The 21,377-nt window shown below is 41.3% G+C and overlaps 1 protein-coding gene across 4 annotated transcripts in view; it reads right to left on the bottom strand.

The window, feature by feature from the left end:
• Positions 1 to 19,918, bottom strand: part of FHIT (fragile histidine triad diadenosine triphosphatase) — a 1,530,527-nt gene extending 1,510,609 nt beyond the window's left edge. For 3 of the 4 annotated variants that reach the window (XM_030801707.1, XM_030801706.1, XM_030801712.1), the window contains exon 1: positions 19,759 to 19,918. The gene's annotated coding sequence lies outside the window, so the exon portion shown is untranslated. Of the gene's footprint in view, positions 1 to 19,734 lie in introns of all 4 variants that reach the window. The other variant, XM_030801708.1, reaches the window with a different exon arrangement.
• Between the last annotated feature and the right edge of the window lie 1,459 nt (positions 19,919 to 21,377).

Raw genomic sequence — 21,377 nt, 5'->3', positions numbered from 1 at the left:
GAAGCGATAAGGGAAGTTTAGAGAAAAAAGAATAAAAAGAAACGAACAAAGCCTCCAAGACATTTGGGACTATGTGAAAAGACCAAATCTACATCTGATTGGTGTACCTGAAAATGACGGGGAGAATGGAACCAAGTTGGACAACACTCTGCAAGATATTATCCAGGAGAACTCCCCCAATCTAGCAAGGCAGGCCAACATTCAGATTCAGGAAATACAGAGAACGCCACAAAGATACTCCTCGAGAAGAGCAACTCCAAGACACATAATTGTCAGATTCACCAAAGTTGAAATGAAGGAAAAAATGTTAACGGTGGCCAGAGACAAAGGTCGGGTTACCCACAAAGGGAAGCCCATCGGACTAACAGCTGATCTCTCGGCAGAAAATCTACAAGCCAGAAGAGAGTGGGGGCCGATATTCAACATCCTTAAAGAAAAGAATTTTCAACCCGGAATTTCATATCCAGCCAAACTAAGCTTCATGAGTGAAGGAGAAATACTTTACAGACAAGCAAATGCTGAGTGATTTTGTCACCACCAGTCCTGCCCTAAAAGAGCTCCTGAAGGAAGCACTAAAAATAGAAAGGAACAACTGCTACCAGCCACTGCAAAAACATGCCAAATTGTAAAGACCATCGAGGCTAGGAAGAAACTCCATCAACAAATGAGCAAAATAACCAACTAACATCATAATCACAGGATCAAATTCACACATAACAATATTAACTTTAAATGTAAATGGGCTAAATGCTCCAATTAAAAGACACAGACTGGCAAACTGGATAAGGAGTCAAGACCCATCAGTGTGCTGTATTCAGGAAACCCATCTCATGTGCAGAGACACACATAGACTCAAAATAAAGGGATGGAGGAAGACCTATCAAGCAAATGGAAGACAAAAAAAGGCAGGGGTTGCAATCCTAGTCTCTGATAAAATAGACTTTAAATCAACAAAAATCAAAAGAGACAAAGAAGGCCATTACATAATGGTAAAGGGATCAATTCAACAAGAAGAGCTAACTATCCTAAATATATATGCACCCAACACAGGAGCACCCAGATTCATAAAGCAAGTCTTGAGTGACCTACAAAGGGACTTAAACCCCCACACAATAATAATGGGAGATTTTAACACCCCACTGTAAACATTAGACAGATCAACGAGACAGAAAGTTAACAAGGATATCCAGGAATTGAACTCAGCTCTGCACAAAGTGGACCTAATAGACATCTACAGAACTCTCCACCCCAAATCAACAGAATATACATTTTTTTCAGCACCATACCACACCTATTCCAAAATTAACCACATAGTTGGAAGTAAAGCTCTCTTCAGCAAATGTAAAAGAACAGAAATTATAAGAAACTGTCTCTCAGACCACAGTGCAATCAAACTAGAACTCAGGATTAAGAAACTCACTCAAAACCGCTCAACTACATGGAAACTGAACAACCTGCTCCTCAATGACTACTGGGTACATAATGAAATGAAGGCAGAAATAAAGATGTTCTTTGAAACCAATGAGAACAAAGACACAACATACCAGAATCTCTGGGACACATTCAAAGCAGTGTGTAGAGGGAAATTTATAGCACTAAATGCCCACAAGAGAAAGCAGGAAAGATCCAAAATTCACACCCTAACATCACAATTAAAAGAACTAGAAAAGCAAGAGCAAACACATTCAAAAGCTAGCAGAAGGCTAGAAATAACTAAAATCAGAGCAGAACTGAAGGAAATAGAGACACAAAAAACTCTTCAAAAAATTAATGAATCCAGGAGCTGGTTTTTTGAAAAGATCAATGAAATTGATAGACCGCTAGCAAGACTAATAAAGAAGAGAGAAGAATCAAATAGATGCAATAAAAAATGAAAAAGGGGTTATCACCACCGATCCCACAGAAATACAATCTACCATCAGAGAATACTACAAACACCCCTATGCAAATAAACAAGAAAATCTAGAAGAAATGGATAAATTCCTCGACAAATACACCCTCCCAAGACTAAACCAGAAAGAAGTTGAATCTCTGAATAGACCAATAACAGGTTCTGAAATTGTGGCAATAATCAATAGCTTACCAACCAAAAAGAGTCCAGGACCTGATGGATTCACAGCCGAATTCTACCAGAGGTACAAGGACAAACTGGTACCATTCCTTCTGAAACTATTCCAATCGATAGAAAAAGAGGGAATCCTCCCTAACACATTTTATGAGGCCAGCATCGTCCTGATACCAAAGCCTGGCAGAGACATAACCAAAAAAGAGAATTTCAGACCAATACCCTTGATGAACATTGATGCAAAAATCCTCAATAAAATACTGGCAAACCGAATCCAGCAGCACATCAAAAAGCTTATACATCATGATCTAGTGGGCTTCATCCCTGGGATGCAAGGCTGGTTCAACATATGCAAATCAATAAATGTAATCCAGCATATAAATGGAACCAAAGACAAAAACCACATGATTATCTCAATAGATGCAGAAAAGGCCTTTGACAAAATTCAACAACCTTTCATGCTAAAAACTCTCAATAAATTAGGTATTGATGGGACGTATCTCAAAATAATAAGAGCTATCTATGACAAACCCACAGCCAATATCATACTGAATGGACAAAAACTGGAAGCATTCACTTTGAAAACTGGCACAGGAGAGGGATGCCCTCTCTCACCACTCCTATTCAACATAGTGCTGGAAGTTCTGGCCAGGGCAATCAGGCAGGAGAAGGAAATAAAGGGTATTCAATTAGGAAAGAGGAAGTCAAATTCTCCCTGTCTGCAGATGACATGATTGTATATCTAGAAAACCCCATTGTCTCAGCCCAAAATCTCCTTAAGCTGATTAGCAACTTCAGCAAAGTCTCAGGATACAAAATCAATGTACAAAAATCACAAGCATTCTTGTACACCAATCACAGACAAACAGAGAGCCAAATCATGAGTGAACTCCCATTCACAACTGCTTCAAAGAGAATAAAATACCTAGGAATCCAACTTACAAAGGATGTGAAGGACCTCTTCAAGGAGAACTACAAACCACTGCTCAATGAAATAAAAGAGGATACAAACAAATGGAAGAACATTCCATGCTCATGGGTTGGAAGAATCAATATCGTGAAAATGGCCATACTGCCCAAGGTAATTTACAGATTCAATGCCATCTCCATCAAGCTACCAATGACTTCCTTCACAGAATTGGAAAAAACTACTTTAAAGTTCATATGGAACCAAAAAAGAGCCCGCATCGCCAAGTCAATCCTAAGCCAAAAGAACAAAGCTGGAGGCATCACGCTACCTGACTTCAAACTATACTACAAGGCTACAGTAACCAAAACAGCATGGTACTGGTACCACAACAGAGACATAGATCAATGGAACAGAACAGAGCCCTCAGAAATGATGCCGCATGTCTACAACTATCTGATCTTTGACAAACCTGACAAAAACAAGCAATCGGGAAAGGATTCCCTATTTAATAAATGGTGCTGGGAAAACTGGCTAGCCATATGTAGAAAGCTGAAACTGGATCCCTTCCTTACACCTTATACAAAAATTAATTCAAGATGGATTAAAGACTTACATGTTAGACCTAAAACCATAAAAACCCTAGAAGAAAGCCTAGGCAATACCATTCAGGACATAGGCGTGGGCAAGGACTTCATGTCTAAAACACCAAAAGTAATGGCAACAAAAGCTAAAATTGACAAATGGGATCTAATTAAACTAAAGAGCTTCTGCACAGCAAAAGAAACTACCATCAGAGTGAACAGGCCACCTACAGAATGGGAGAAAATTTTTGCAACCTACTCATCTGACAAAGGGCTAATATCCAGACTCTACAATGATCTCAAACAAATCTACAAGAAAAAAACAAACAACCCCATCAAAAAGTGGGCAAAGGACATGAACAGACACTTCTCAAAAGAAGACATTTATGCAGCCAAAAAACACATGCAAAAATGCTCATCATCACTGGCCATCAGAGAAATGCACATCAAAACCACAATGAGATACCATCTCACACCAGTTAGAATGGCCATCATTAAAAAGTCAGGAAACAACAGGTGCTGGAGAGGATGTGGAGAAACAGGAACACTTTTACACTGTTGGTGGGACTGTAAACTAGTTCAACCATTGTGGAAGTCAGTGTGGCAATTCCTCAGGGATCTAGAACTAGAAATACCATTTGACCCAGCCATCCCATTACTGGGTATATACCCAAAGGACTATAAATCATGCTGCTATAAAGACACATGCACACGTATGTTTGTTGCGGCACTATTCACAATAGCAAAGACTTGGAACCAACCCAAATGTCCAACAACGATAGACTGGATTAAGAAAATGTGGCACATATACACCATGGAATACTATGCAGCCATAAAAAATGATGAGTTCATGTCCTTTGTAGGGTCATGGATGAAACTGGAAACCATCATTCTCAGTAAACTATCACAAGGACAAAAAACCAAACACCGCATGTTCTCACTCATAGGTGGGAATTGAACAATGAGAACTCATGGACACAGGAAGGGGAACATCACACTCCGGGGACTATTGTGGGTTGGGGGGAGGGGGAAGGGACAGCATTAGGAGATATACCTAATGCTAAATGACGAGTTAATGGGTGCAGCAAACCAACATGGCACATGGATACATATGTAACAAACCTGCACATTGTGCACATGTACCCTAAAACCTAAGCTATAATAATAAAAAAAATAAATAAATAAAAAATAAATGAGTTACTTAAGATGAGCTATAGCTCTGACTGGTTCCAAAGCCAGCCACTCCAGAATTACTCTTCTGCAGAGGGCAGGGAAAACAGCTCATCAGGTCCCTGAAGCACTCTACCCAGGTCACAGAATGTTGGAGAGGAATAGGACTTCAGAATGATCAGATCCAAGCCCTCACTTTACAGACATGGAAAGGGAGGCCCAGAGAAAAGAGACTTGCATAAGGCAGTGGGAGAGCCAGAACTAAAACCCAGGTCTCCCAGTTGACATGATGAAGCCATCTCATGTTGAGTCAGCTATCTCAGGCACTGTGAAAGCAGGAAGGGAAAGCCTGACAGCTTCAGAGTGATGGCAGCAGACTGTCCTCCCTCTCTCTGCTCCCTCCTGACCCTGGGACTGCTGCATATGCTTCCTGGCCCACTCAGAGTAGCAGCAACATGACTTGAGAAGACAGGCTCTTGAGGAGAGAACCCACAATGAAGACAGGAAGCACTCATGCCCTTACATGATCTACCTAGGGCCCATTTCCAATGGAATCCTCCTGAAATAGAAGATCAGTGGAGATGGAGGGTTGCCTCAGACGCATGCAGGTCTCTTTTGTAGACATACGACACAACCTAAATCTTTGAGAACATGATCTGACTCAACAAATTACCTGCATTTTTTCTGATTAAATGTACATCCATCTTAATTTGTCTACTGGATAAAAATAAACCAACTAGTACAGAAAGTTTTTTAAAAATAGAGTTTTGGGGTGTTTAATTAAAAATGCTGTCGGTATTATGTAATCCTTGAAATACAACAGTTGTTTACTCTGCTTTGATTTCTAAGCTTTCCTTTGATGACAAATATTAATATTTATCATTTTTCTGATGTTGGACTAATGAGAATCTTAAGTGTTTATGAGAAGGCATTTAAATATTACAGTACTGCAGATATGTTTGTTTTCTGATTTATATTCCTGTCTTTAACATCAACCAGGATTTATTTTTTTGTGCTGAATCCTGGGTTGTTGTTCATCAACATTTTCAGTAAACTTTACATAGCCAGAACTTATGATTTCTACATTTATTTGATGGTCAAAGTGAATATGAAACTTCACCAAATAACATAGTACTATGGGAAAGGTTTAGCTATGATTTATAAAGTAAAAACTGGAATGCATGTATAACTGCTAGCCAGGAATAGAGTAACATTCCAGGTTTAATGACACTGATCTCAGGTCATACTTACTGAGTGCTGAGTATGTGTCAGACACTGTGTAGAACATAATTGAAATCAATGATTTCACTTGATTCTCACAACAGCTCTAAGAGCTAGGTAGTATTACCATCTCCATTTTACAGGAAAGTGAGGCTCACAGAGGTTGAGTACATCACTCAAGATGACACAGCAAATGAGAAGCAAAGCCAGAAGTGAGTCCTCAGGGTCAGATAATGGGCTCTTATTTATAGTTCCTCTCTTAAGAGTCCCTCCATGACTCCCCAGCATTTGAAAAATCTTATTCTCTACAAAGTATAAATAACCCATCTGCATGGAGCAACAGTCTTCAGACAACCCAGACTTTCAGACCTTGATGGCTATGATGAGTCACACCTCATTTTGTTTATCATAGGCCATGCATTGTTCTATGCATGGAGACAGCAATAAAACAGCACCAACAATTGTTCCTGCCCTCATAGTGCTATCTTTCTAGAGAGGGAAGATAGATAATATTAACACAATAAACAAAGCATTATCACCATTATGGGGAGGAAATGGGAGGCTATGCAAATTCAGAGAAATGGTAAAAGGGGATGAAGTCTGCAGTTTCTGTAGATTTCACTTGCATATACTCCCCATGCAGCCAAGACTCAGCTAACCAGAGAAATGACTTACAATCAGTAACAGAAGATGGCCCAGAAGTAGTGTGGTACAGTGCAAAATCCAACACTGAATTCTCAGTTAGGGACCTGACATAAATCACTCACCCTGCATAAGGACCAGGTGCAGGGCAGACAGCCATCAGCAAAATAGCCACTACCACTGCCCTTCATAGAGCTTACAGTCCAAAGGGAAGAGAAGCATTGATTAAAAATCAAAGGTTAAATAAGAGCTGTAAAAAGTATAAGAAGGAAGCAAAAGACACAGGAGCTAACCTATAGGAGACTAAGAAAGGTCAACATTCTGCCAATTGCACTGTCTGTGACCCACACCAAGTCATTTCTCCTCTTTACAGCCAGTTTTTCAAATATGCAAATAAAGGAGAGTAGACTAGATGAATCCAACCAGCTTCTTTCAAGCTCTTTTTAAAAATCTCTTGAAGTCACGATTCTAACGTATAAAAATCATGTATCTCCTCTTCTTTCCACCAATTAAAAGATCCTAAACTGTCAGTCCCTTTCATTATATTCATCTGCCTCACTACTGCTAGGACTTTGTTCTTGATTTTCACTGCCATGTGGCAGAGAAGTCAAATCAGGAGGGATATGGACGCGATACCACATTAGGGAGCAGAAGTGGGTATCGCAGATGCTCTGATCAGAACCTAGTGAAGGAAATGAGAAGGAATCGGGTTATACAAATGGAACCTAGGATCCAGAGAGTGTATTAACAGGTAACAAATTAGCCTGTGGAGATAGTAGGCATTAGGGAAGCATCAGCCAGGACTGTAACTCATGTTCTGGCCAAAGGGAGGAGAAAAAAAGAGTCTAGAAGTAGGTGCTCAGTGGAGAAGCAGATGAGTGGAAGTGAGGTCTGGACAGCAAACAGCATGGATCCAACCACAATACTTAGATCCAGGGACAGGAGCATTACCCATGGGAAAAGAAATCCAAATTCCATATTTTGACTCCTAGGCCCTGTATGGCCTGGGCCCTATCTATACAGCCAATTTCATCTGATGTCAGTCTCCCTTTCCCTCTCTATGGTTCAGCCACAGGGGCCTTCTTTTCTCCCTTTGATGGTGTTAAGCTCTTTCCCACCTTAAGGCCTTGGTATAGGCTAGTCCTTCTGCCTGGAACCCCATTCTATTAATACCAGCTCTTCATATGGCCAGCTCCCTCTCATCCTTTACTTAGCTCTCTGCTTAATTCTCAGCTCTTTCTGTCTGGCTATTTTATCTCAATAGGTTACTCATCCTTCTTACTATCACAGTATCTTATAGTCTTCCTTCTTGTACTTGACATCTTATTATTACACGTGTTTGCCTATGTGTTATCTGTCCCCTTCACTAGACTCCATGAGGGCAGTGCTGATATTTTATATAGATCATCCCATTTAATTCATAACAATCTATGAAGTGGGTACTATTATGTCCATTTTACAAAGAGAAATAAAACTGCAAAGAAAAACAACTGGCTATATATATATATATATATATGAATTCTACACAATACTACTCATTACATTAAAACAGAATGGCAACTTAGTAGAAGCCACAAAAATCTGAAATCTTTTTATTCCAAGTGTGGCCCACGGACCAGCAGCATATACATCACCTGGCAGCTTGTTGGAAATGCAAACACTTCTGGCCTCACCAGGACCCTTGCATATAGTTCCAGCAGTCCTCGACCCATAGGAGTTGGACCCAGCTGTTCCATCTGCACCAGGAAGCCAAACACAGCTAACACCTCTAGGCTAGGGAAACCTTGGCCTGTTGCCTTGTGGAAGTTCAAGAGGCTAGAGGAAGCCATAGCTTAGAGGAAGCTTTATCCCTGCTCAGAGGGGCCAAGAGAGGGCTTCAGCTGTAGATTTTTCTGAAGCTTCCTGGCCTTGTTTTTATCCACTAAGCTGGCAGAACCCAGCAACTGGGATTTCAAACTACAGTGGCCACCTGTTGTTTTTGTATCCCTAGTGTCACATCCCTCTTCTGAAGGTATCAGCACCTCTCGTTAACCAGGGCCTTTCTGTGTGTACAGCCTTGCAAGCTTTGCGCAGCACAACTCCAGGGGGCACCAGTCACATATACTCTGGTATGAATGGTGGCCTCTGATGCTGAGAATGTGGCAGCCCTGCCCCACTTCCTCTGGGTGAATCTCTCCTCTCCCAAGGTGGGCATTTGCTCCACACCTGGCCACTCACAGTACCCCCTCCAACTGGCTATAGAAACAATTCCAAGTGGTAGGCATATGGCCCAAGCTAGAACTCCTTCAATCTGCTGTAAATTTTAAGGTATTATGAGCAAATAGATATATTTCAGCCCATACAATTGAGTCTCTCTAAATTTGATGGAAAAAATCTGGGATCTTTAAGGTAACATGTTATATCTGATTATTAAGATGGGAATTTAAGGTACCTTGCCTTCTAATGGAAATTTATGTAGCCAATTACAGTGCCCCTTCTTTACATAATTTTAACCCATTGGGATTGCTTTCTAAGCAGTGGTTCTTGGCCCTGGCTACAAGTTAGAATCACTATAGCAGGTCTCGTCCAGATCAATTAAATTGGGAAAGGTTGGTGGCACAGGCCTTGGTACCTCAATTTCAGCTGCGCTAGTCTGACTACTCATCTATGTAAGGCATCCCAAAGTGGCATATGGTGTGCTACATAGTCTATGCTTCCAGGCAGGCCAACAAAGTGGTAGACTACATCCAGTGAAAACTAGACCTGCCAATTTCTGATGATGTAGTAACTGACAGGCAGAGACTAATTTTATTTACACAAGTGGCTGTAAAACAAAAAATATTACCCTCTCTCTCCACCCCACCATTTTTTGTTATTCTACCTCTCCCACACTCTCTGCATTTCTTTTACCTCCCTCTTGCCTCTCCTGCTCTCCCTTGGATTTCTTACCAGGATCATTCCTAGAAGAGATTGAACTGGAATCGCTAGTGCTCCAGGACTGAAACAAACTTATTCTAAGCAGGTTCCAACCCTTCCCTCCACCTGTCCTCAGGGCTCCAAACGCATAGGTAAACTCGTGCTTCTGGGCACAGCTTAAACATCTACTGACAAAACCAAGCAGGTACTGTCCTTCAGTTAATGTGGAGTCCAAAGGCAGCAGTGAATTCTGTGTTTTGCTTTGTTTTTTCAAAACATTTCACAGATCAGGAAATTGAGGCTCAGAGAGATTTGGACACTTTCCCCAGAGTCACACACATAGGAAGTAACAGAACCAAGATTAAAGTCCAGGTCTTTTGCTCTATTGAGTCCATTCTCTTAACTACATCACCTGTCACCTAGACCACTGAAGAGGCTCCTAAGTACTTGCTACTCAAACGTGGGAAGAAGACTTCTCAGAAAATAAAAATCTTGTTCTTACCACATTCCACAGACTTCAGTGATTAAATGACTATAGACTGTATGCTCCTCCAGCCTGGTCTAACTAAAATATGCATGCATTAAACCTTGTGAGGGAGTACTGATACTTCAACATTATCTATGATGGTTTCTAACTCCAGTAGCTGTGAGTCTAAGAAACTGCAAAATATACTGAATTTTAATAGAATTCTGATTGTTAATAAAAAGAGGTAAATCCATAACAAAGAACATGAATAAACACATAAAAAGACTCAGAAAGAGTATTTAAGTTCCAGAATCCTGTCAATGTGTATCTTTTGTGAACTTCTTAACCAGTTTCTCAATTTTCTCTTCTATTCCCACTTATTCATCATTAAAAGAAAACACTGGCATACATACAAAATACCCCTAAAATAAATGATTTTTAACTGCATTTAACACTCTGGCAAAAACACTCTTTTTCCCACCCTTTCTCTTTTTCTCTCTATGGAGTCAACAGACCAGAAAAGTAAGGCCACTACATTGTGAAATAACCTCCTGGTGGGCAGAAAGGTTCAGGAAATGCTGAAAAATGAAATTATGGTGCTGGGTAATATATAATCAAGCCAAGAATGTTCCTGGACGCTTGATATAAGGGTTTAAATATAAATAGTCAAATATAACTGTATGCATTTTCTATGAGGCAGAAAAACAACTTTCCAAAGGAAAGGGTCTGAAAGGGGATCAGAATATGCTACCCCAAAATATGCCACTTTGGCATAAGCGTTATTTGAGTTGAAGGCAATTAAGAACAGCAGATTCAGAAAAAAAAAAAAAAAAAAAAAAAAAACACCTCTGCCCTCCTCCATCTAGCTAAAAGCAGGGCATAGATTTTCCTTTGTAAAGGTGACATATTTTCTACAAATAAAGGTGTTCCCCTTTCCCTACCAGAGAGAAGACCTCTTACCTGCATAAACAAACCTTACTAAACAACCTTCATTTACCATATATTTTCCTAGTCATTTTTTCACAGTTTATCCCCCTACCCCAAAAGCCCAAATCCCCTTGTCCTTTTGTAACCACCCAACAGGTTCATTTTGCCTACTGCCCAGATAGAGCTGGTTTATCCAGACAGAGGAATTGCAACAGAGAAAGAATTTAATTCACACGGAGCCGGCTGAACAGGAGACCAGAGTTTTATTATTCCTGAGATCAGTCTCCCTGGAACATTTCAGAGACTGGGATATTTTAGGGATAATTTGGTGGGTAGGGGGCCAGGTAGTGGGGAGTGCTGATTGGTCAAATTGGAGATGAAATCACAGGGAGTCAAAGCTGTCCTCCTGTGCTGAGTCAGTTCCTGCATGGAGGCACAAGACCAAATGAGCCAGTTTATCAGTCTGGGTGGTGCCATCTGATCCATCAAGTGCAACGTTGGAAAAATATCTCCAGCACCAACCTTAGGTTTTGATGTTATCCCTAGGAGCAACTGGGGAGGTTTAGAATCTTGTGCCTCTGGTTGCATGACTCCTAAACCATAATTTCTAACCTTGTGGCTAATTTGTTAGTCCTAGGGGGTTTGGGAAAGGGTTGTTATCATCTTTGTTCCAAAGTTAAACTATAAACTAAGATCCTCCCAAAGTTAGTTTGGCCTATGCGCAGGAATGAACGAGGACAACTTGGACGTTAGAAGCAAGTTAGATGGGGTTAGGTCAGATCTCTTTCACCATCATAATTTTTGCAAAGGAGGTTTCACTTTGTCTAGTTTCTTCTCCATATAATATATAAGCCCCCAGATCTAACCACCTCTTTAGGGTCTTCACTTCTTTTCTATGAAGGCCTCTGTACGCATATGTAATAAATGATTTCTCCTGTTAATCTGTCTTGTCAGTTTACTTTTTAGTGCCCCAGGAGCAGAACCTAAGAAAGTAGAGAAAGGATTGTTTTTCTTTTTTCCTCCCTCACAATCACCACATTTATGGATCATCAAGAAAATTAAAGGTATGTAATCAAGTTAGCTTAATTATTCTTCTGCTTTGACATGCAGTTGGGGGAGGATGGGGGGTAGGAAGAAAACTTTATAATAGGCAGCCTTTTTAGAAGTGGTTCATTTCAATGATTCATTTCAAGCTACTCAATTAGAATGTAAGAATATTACTAGTAAAAGTGAGTGGTATTTTATCTGAACAATTGTTTAAACCTTTTCAATAACACTGCCATAGATCATGAAAGCATGTCACTGAGTTTCTCTGGGACACAGTTTTAATAGGATTATAGCCCCCCACCCCACCTCCAACTATGAGGAATGAGGCAAACTAAGTACAGGATGAGAAACACAACCTGAAATTCAATATAAGGAAAACCCTTAGACAAACACAGCAAGAGATACAAGGAGGGTAGGGGAGAAAGAGTGTCCCTGGTAGTTAATCTCAAAGATAACTAGTGCACAATTTATAGTTAGTTCATCAAATTCCATGACAGCTTTGTGATGGCGCTTTTCTTTCATTCCCAAAGCCTTCAAAATGCCACTTTCTAGATATTTCATTCCCCACTCAGACCTTTTACCTATTGGATTATACCTGATTCATTCCACAATGCTGTGTTATTAGAATCAGTGGTTTTCAATGTTAAATGCACTTTAGAATCAGCTGCGAATCGTTCCACAATGCTGTGTTATTAGAATCAGTGGTTTTCAATCTTAGATGCACTTTAGAATCAGCTGGGAAATGTAAAAAATAAACAAACGAAAGAAATCACACAAACTAAAAAACACCTGCTCCCCTCCCCACTCTTTCAGTTATCTGGATGGGACCAGCCCCAGGTGATTCTAACTTACAGCCAAGTCTGAGAGCCACTAGTTGGAAAGCAATCCAAACAAATTAAAATTACGTAATGAAGGAATAAACTTACATTAGGAGGCCAGGTACCTCGAATTCCCATCCTAATAATCAGATATAATGTGTTAATTTAAGGATCCCAGATTTTGTCCATCAAATTTAGAAAGACTCAATTGCATGGGCTGAAATATATCTATTTGCCCATGATGGGGTTCAGGACATACTACCCCCAAATATTGTAAGCTGAAGGAATTTGAGAAGACAGCAGAAGCCAGAAGGTCAGAGGTCACTCTCTGACCTTCCTTCTGCCCTCCTCTGAAGCAGGTCATAAAACCTAGGAAGAATTATCTGGCCTTCTCCTGACGCAGGTCTAAGACCCTCCTGTGAAAGGTTTCTCACTTCCCATTCCTGGAGTGAAAGAACATCCTTATCTCTGAAAACAAAGGGTTACAGAGAATCTGAACAGACAGATCTTGCCATGTTTCCTCCCATTATTAGCTCATACTTTCTTATTCAATCATACTTCTACACAACTGTCTACTTCTTCATCAAATCTAGCATAAAAAATACACAGGTTTGCCAGTTTTGGGGGTCTTCATTTCGTTATGAAGAATCCTGTGTCACATAAAACTTACGTTAAATAAATCTGTGTGCTTTTCTCTCGTTAATCTGTCTTTTGTTACAGGGGACTCAACCAAGAACCTGAGGGTGAGGAAAAGATACTTCTCCCCTGACCCCATAATACTCCAACTTTTACAGAGGATTGAAAAAATTCCAAACATCATATGATAGAGGTAAGCAAAAACAGTAGAATTAAAGGTGATCTAGTCCTGTTAGTATTCAAAATATGATAAACAAGGAAACAGAGCAGGATGCATCAACTTGCATTTTTTATTGACAATGATAAGAATAAAATCATTAGCTACCATTTATGGAGTACCAGTTACTGTGTTAAGCATTTCAACGGGTTACCTCACTGAAAACTAAAAACATCCCTCTGCAATAGAAATTATCACCCCCATTTCACAGATCAGGAAATTGAGGCTCAGAGAGATTTGGACACTTTCCCCAGAGTCACACACATAGAAAGTAGCAGAACCAAGATTAAAGTCCAGGTCTTTTGCTCTATTGAGTCCATTCTCTTAACTACATCATCTGTCACCTAGACCACTGAAGAGGCTCCTAAGTACTTGCTACTCAAAGGACGATCCATGGACCAGCAGCATCAGTCTGTTAGAAATACTCTCTGATCCTTTCCAGGTCTTTAATCAGAATCTGCATTTTAAGAACAGCAGGAGACTTGTATGCACATTAAAATTAAAGAAGCACAGGCATACATGCTTGTCCCACATCAATTATTACCTCAGATAAATTCATTATCCATAATGCATCCATACTTTTTAAAGCCTGATTTACTCGACAAATAAAAATTGTATATGTTTATGGTATACAACATGATGTTTTGAAATATGTATCCACTGTGGAATGGCTACATCAAGCTAATTAATATGCACTACCTCAAATACTTATTTATTTGTGGTGAGAATGTCAGAGGTGTTTGAAACAGAGCAACCCCATCTTCAATAGGGGCTGGGTAAAATAAGGCTGAGATCTACTAGGCTGCATTCCCAGAAGGTTAAGGCATTCTTAGTCACAAGATAAGATAGAAGGTTGGCACAAGATACGGGTAATAAAGACCTTGCTGATAAGACAGGTTGCAGTAGAGAAGTTGGCTAAAACCCCCCAAAACCAAAATGGCGATGAGCGTGACCTCTGGTCGTCCCTCCGGCGCAATGACAGTTTAGAAATGCCATGGCAATGTCAGAAAGTTACCCTATATGGTCTAAAAAGTGGAGTCATGAATAATCCATGCCTTGTTTAGCATATCATCGAGAAACAACCATAAAAATGGGAAACCAGCCGCCCTCAGGACTGCTCCGTCTATGGAGTAGCCATCCTTTTATTCCTTTACTTTCTTAATAAACTTGCTTTCACTTTACTCTGTGGACTTGCCCTGAATTCTTTCTTGCACAAGATCCAAGAACCCTCTCTTGGGGTCTGGATCAAGACCCCTTTCTGGGAACAAGAACACTTAAAGTCTACACTCTAAGTAATCTTCAATAATACAATACATTGCTATACATCCATACTTTAATGAAAACAAATCCAATAATTTCATTTCCCCATTTAAGGCCATTAAACAGTTTCCCAAATGCCCTCGGAATAAGGTCAAAATGCAGGTAACCAGACTCTGCATAATATTACTCAGGCTCACCATTCTCAGCAAACTAACACAGGAACAGAAAAGCAAACACCACATGTTCTCACTCATAAGTGGGAGTTAAACAATGAGAACGCATGGACACAGGGAGGGGAACATCACACACCGGGGCCTGTTGGGGGGGTAGGGGGGGAATGGGAGGGAGAGCATTAGGACAAATACCTAATGCATGCAGGGCTTAAAACCTAGATGACAGATTGACAGGTGCAGCAAACCACCATGGCACATGTATACCTATTAACAAACCTGTACATTCTGTACATGTATCCCAGAACTTAGAGTAAAACTTTAAAAAAAATTTAAAAAAGAAAAATATATCTATTACTCAGGCTCACCTCTGCAGCCTTATTCTCTCCACCTCCTCCAGCCATTGATTTTCATATCCTAAGCACACAGACCTTCTTTCTGCTCATCAAATCCCAACATCCCCTCCCTCCCTCCCTCTTTTCCTCCATTGTACTAAGTTCTTTCCTGCCGAGAATATACCCTCACTCACCTCATCACTGCCTCCCTGCCAGCCCCATTTACTGCTCTCACCAGAGCGGATGCAGTGCCTGGCACAGAGTTAGGAGCAAGATAAATGTGCTGAATAAAAACATGTTTAGGATACTGAGGGCCTCCGCTGTTTCCTTTGTCCATCTCCTCTGCTGTTGCTATGATCCTCATTCCTGTTGCTCCTTCCCTGTTCTCTGCATCACTTCTTTTCAGTAACTCACCTCCTTATCAGTAACCTCATGGCTATTGAAGTTGTCAGCTTTAGAAAGAAGCACTGCCACATCCCCATGGTCATTGCCCCAGGATTACTCACCAGCTGGATGACAACTGCCTCACTCTAACCCTGAGGCTCCTGGGATAGGACCAATCCTTTCTAGAGAAGGACAGAAGGCCCAACTGACAGAAACAGGCTGCTTTTAAATCAAAGATTTAATATATAGGTGGAATCATAGATCAGGGGCCTCTCAGCAGGCAGTACCGAGCCAAAAGCTTCACTGTCTCTCTGCCCACACAAGAGAGTGTCACTGTGCTGACAAGACAGGTTATCAAGAGTTATGAGGAACTTCATATTTTAAATGTGATGACCAAGTGTGCTACTCTAAGAAAATAAGTGGCAAACAAATCCTTTTATAATATAAATATCTGCCTCAAGTTTTAAATCTTGAGGAAATGTGAATTTTCATATATCAGGCTTACAATAACAAAAATAAGAGCTATTATATTTATCTATTGACTGCAAGCTGTTAAGAGCCTGACAACATGCTCAAAGCTTTAAACACACTTTCTTCTTCATCATCACTGTGAGGTAGAAATGCTTATTATCCCTATTTTAAGAGAGAAAACCAAGGGCTAAGTAACCTGTCTAAAAGGCACAGCTGGGAATTAAATCATAGGTCCCCAGACAACCCCTCTACTGCTTCTCTGCTCTGTCTTACTATATAGATCACTTTCTCATCTGAGAAGTCACAGATGTGGACATTCCCAAAGAGACAACCCCTTGGAGAATGATCTCAAAGGCTGAGATTTTTCTCTGCAATGTACATGTTGAAAGCAAAGTAACCTCCTACATCTTATATTTCAAAGCTGCACTCTACATTAAAAGAGCAAACAGATTCAATGAAGAGATGGAACAGGGTGCTTATGAATGCAATGCCACACACAAGTACTTTTTCAGTGTCTACTGGTGGTCAGGCACTGTGGTGGAAGAGGAATGATCAGACTATCAGTTGGGAGAGTGTGGGGGTAGGGGCATGGGGGTGATGAGGAGAACTTCTCAAATAGACTGTTTCAGGAATGGTTAGCCAATAATTCATAAAACTGTTACTTTATTACCTAACTATATGGAAATCATCTTTCAGAAGAGACCAGAGTTACCTGCCTTATTATCTGTGAATACATAATTGAAAGGGCCAATATGTCTTCCAAAATGAAAGTCACAACTTGTTAGATTTCTGAGAGTTCATATTAGAGGGTCAGATTTTAACATGTGAATGCAAACATAGTGTCAGAATTTGTTCTCAAGTGTCTGAAGGAACAAAAGAGAAAAGAGTAATGGGAGCCAAAACCAGACTAACTTTCAAAATGAAAACAGAGCATGTCAAAGTTGCATAAATACACAAATAAAGATGGGGACACAAAAACATTTCCTAAAGCATTCTATCAAAGGCTGCAGGAAAAAGGCCAAGACAAGGATACCAAATAGAAAAGCGTAAGCCTGAAAAGGTTATCCACACTACTGTGAGGACTCCAGAAACCTGCCTTCTTGCAGAAACAGGATGCTTTTGACATGAGGGCATGAGATGAAGATTGCAGACTACTTTATACCACACTCTCCCCATTTATAAAATAAGAGTTAGATTAGATAATTTATAAGGTCCTTCCAGTCTGAATGCATTATGTCCTTATCATCTATGTGGTCCCTGCACCTTAAGAGAGATGACCATATAAAGAAGCTCAAAAAACATTTGTTGAATTCATGAAGCATTACAACCTTACCAATAATAAATAAGATACTTTACAACAATTGGTCCTGGTCTGTGGCCTTGAAAGAGCAAATTAGAGGAGAAACCATTATCTAAAGAGCTACACATCTGGTGTTCCTGCTAGCTGACTGCTGGTGGAATGAAAATAACCCTGGACTTGAAAATCAGATGCTTGGTTCTAGTCTAATCTCTGACACAAACCAACCGTGTGACCTTGAGCAAACTGCCTTACCACCTGGGCCAGTTTCCTAATCTCTAACATAAAGGTATTCTAAAACTATATACAGCTAGCATTTGTGGAACCTTTATTATAGGCCAAGAAGTGGTCCAAGATCTTTGCATTAGAATTAAATGATCTCAAAGGTTTTTGCCGCTCAAATGTTTAGTGTCTAACTACAGAGGCAACATGGTATAATTAAAAGATTCCAAATTCTGTAGCCAAAAAGGTTGGACTCCCCCTCAGCTCTGTAAGGTAAGGTCTTTCTCTAAACAGAGACTGTTAAGCAGAAGGGCTTACAGTCTCAGTCCTTTTATTCACCAGTGTTTTAACTTGAACAAGTTACTTAGCTTTCCTGGCCTTAGTTTTCTAATCTCTAAAGTTGATATAAAAATGGTTCTCACTCTCATATAGCTTTTAAGAGGATTAAATTATAACATATATATTTTATTGAATATGTATTATATTGCTAGCTGTGTAATCAAGGACTATCTTCTCAAGTTTTTTCTCATACACAAATGGGAAATGTAGTATTAAAAAGAGATCATGTGAACATGTTCTAAATGGTCAAGTGTTAGTGGTTTTGGAAGCATGTACATTAATACTTGGAACACGGTATACAACAGTGCCATATCTAACACTTAGAACAGCATATGCAATCAATAACAACACACACACACACACACACACACACACACACCCTAGACTTCTTTCTTTACTAAATATTTCTAGTCCAGGTTGCAGCAGGTGGACAGAGGCCGCAGCCATGAACGCAGGTCCACATGGGAGTTGTAGTTCGAGTCAAGGGGCTGCTCTACAGAACGGCTAGAAGCGAGACTTCATCTCCCAGGAGACATCTCGCCGTGCAAAATGGCACGCCACGAGGCGGAGTACCTGCCCGACGAGAAACAAGAGGCGGGACTGCAATTCCCAGAAGCCTCCGCGGCCAAGGCCTCCGGCCGCAGGCTGAAGCCAAGGAGGGAGAGTTCAGGTAGATCCGGCTTTTAACATCAAGTGCGATTAGGGACCGCCCTTGGTAGTCTGGGCCCGGCCCGGGTCAGAACCTTTCTAAAACAACCACTGTGGGTATTTTCTACTGGTCCCAGCACATTTCTGAGAGACCAGAATAATAATAGCAGTAAATCTGCAAGTGGTAAACTTTCACAAACATAACCTCAATTTAGATTTCGGCTTCAGGCAACATCCTTTGGCCACTTGACCTAGGAGCATTGAGCTCCTTGTTTCCCAGATAAGCGCTGTGAGTGGCTGTTCCAAGGTAACACAGCGAGGGCAGAATGTGAGCCTACAGAGAAATCTGCAGATGCATCTCAAGTTCCACTAACCTGCCTCCTTACCCCCCGCCACCGCCAACTTGGATATACCTTTAAAAAACCCCCTTTGACGCTAAAAATAAAAACAACAACCATAAAATACGTGTAAGAAAGTCCAACCAAGTACCGATGAGTTCTCCCACAACAATAAATTCGATGCCTTTTTGTCTGTTTTTGAAGTAGTAATGTAAAATTATTTCCCACAATGCTACCTTCTCTGTACCCGGGTTTGCTCCTGTCCTGGGCACGTGTTCAGCAACCCCTTAGGGGAACCCAGAGCTGCGTGTATAACACAGACCTGTTGGGACGGATTTTCGCTACTTGTCTATGAAACTGACGAATCATCTCAAAACGGCGGGTGCCGACTACACCCCCAGAGCCAAGAGCTGTGGCGTCCCCGGACCCGCTGGCGTGGCCCAGTGCCTCAGTTTCCCCAATGTATAAATATGGTGGAGGAGGAACGGGTTAGGGCTACGGTCGGTGCTTGGGAATTGGGGGGCCCGAGTCCCCACCCTGAGACCCTCGTGGGGCGGAAGAGTACTCGGGACAGAAGCTCACCGCCCCGTGAGCTGCGCCGGCCCCACCGGGCTCCGGGGTGATGACCAGACGCGCGTGGAAACCCAGACCCGCGCCCCAGAAACAGTATTCTACTTGGGCTTGCCTCCCGGCCCCTACCTTCCAGGATGTTGGCAGCTGGAAATGAAAGGCAGAGGGAGGGAGCGCGGGGCTGGAGCGCCGCCTGGGAGTGTGCCCACTGGGTGGCCGCCTGAGGGACCCGGGAACAGAGGGCAAAACTCCTGTGACGGGACAGAGCGGAGCGGGGACTGCAATTCCCAGAAGACGCCGCGGTAGGGGCGGGACCCAAGATGGCCGCTTGTCTGGGGACAGGAGCGGAGGCCAATACGCGCAGAGCATGCGCCTACGCCGGGCCAATTGAAAGCCATAGTGACAGTAACCCTGATTCAGGGGCGGGAAACACTGACCACAGAAGGCAAGTTGAGGTGAGAATCGCCTTAGAAGGGGGTTTGGGGCATAAATCGCACAATCTTTGGCTTTTTCTAACTAGAAAAAGAAACATGATTCTTTTCACATGTAATAAAAGGCTGTACCGCACTTTTGCTTTCTACCTTCCTCTCAAAACGCGTTTAACTTATCCCTTCACGACTCCCCACTGGCTGGATTTCTTTTCGTTTCCCCACTCCAGATCTTTCTGGATTCCTTAAGCCTTCTTTTCTTTATGTGTCTCTCAGAAACACGGACTCGCAGTCCCTAGCTTGATCCATCAAATGATGTGGTCATTTACGACTACGCTCAGCCCTCCCTGGCATCCAACAAAATTGCACCACATGCGCCCCTTCCCTTTTCCTTTCCGTCTTTTCTGTGCTGTTTTTCTCCTTGGCACTTGTCGTTACGAAGCATTGTATAAAATTTACGTATTTTTCTTTTTTACCATCTTACTTTCTCACTAGAATGCAAGATCCATGCAGATGTGGATTTTTGTTTTGGTTACCGTAGTCTTTCTAGCACCTGGAAAAGTGCCCAGCACATAGTAAATACACCGTATTTTCAATAATTGAACGAAATCTAGAGTGACCTTTCTCCTCTAGCCTCCCTTTCTCTGGTGCAGATCAATTCAACCCATCTCTGACCACCATGGTTCCTTGTGCTCGCTCCCTTTTTTAATCCAGAATGATTATTGATGTATTCTGTGCCAAATGCCATGTAGGTGCTGGAGAAATCATTGATTCAGACCCAGTTCCTAACCTCAAAATGCTCTGATTCTAGTGACGTATGAAAAGTAAACTTAATTTTGCAATAAATGCAATTACAAATTGCAGAACACCTAAGTAATTTTCACAAGGTCATGCAGCTCCTAAGCAAGGACTAGATTCCTGGCTGCAGACTCTTGCCATTACATCAGGAAAAACAAAGAGCAGTTACTCTCAGACAAACACTAAGATAGGTCCCCATTCTCCTTAGCACCACTTCCTTTCTTTCTCTGTCTTTCACTTTTTTGTTTGGCCCGATTCGTTACATGCAGGCAATTACATCAAGTCTTAGATCTCTCATTATTTCTGATATTTGAATCCCGTGGAGAGTAGCAAGGTGTCCTACAAAGTGTCCTGGTGTGAAATTCTGATGTCCTTGGAAGCTTGAGTCTCAGAGAATGTCACACCGGATTATAGTTCATCACACAGACACCATGGCCACATAAAATATTATCAAATTGTGAATAACAAGGTGAAATTGAAAAAAAAATTAAAACAGCAGGAATGTGATCAATATATGTACAG

This window comes from Nomascus leucogenys, chromosome 21 (genome assembly GCF_006542625.1).
Source record: "Nomascus leucogenys isolate Asia chromosome 21, Asia_NLE_v1, whole genome shotgun sequence".
Lineage (NCBI taxonomy): Eukaryota > Metazoa > Chordata > Mammalia > Primates > Hylobatidae > Nomascus > Nomascus leucogenys.
The sequence above is the reverse complement of the archived record's forward strand: the minus strand, read 5'-3'. Positions and strand labels throughout refer to the sequence as shown.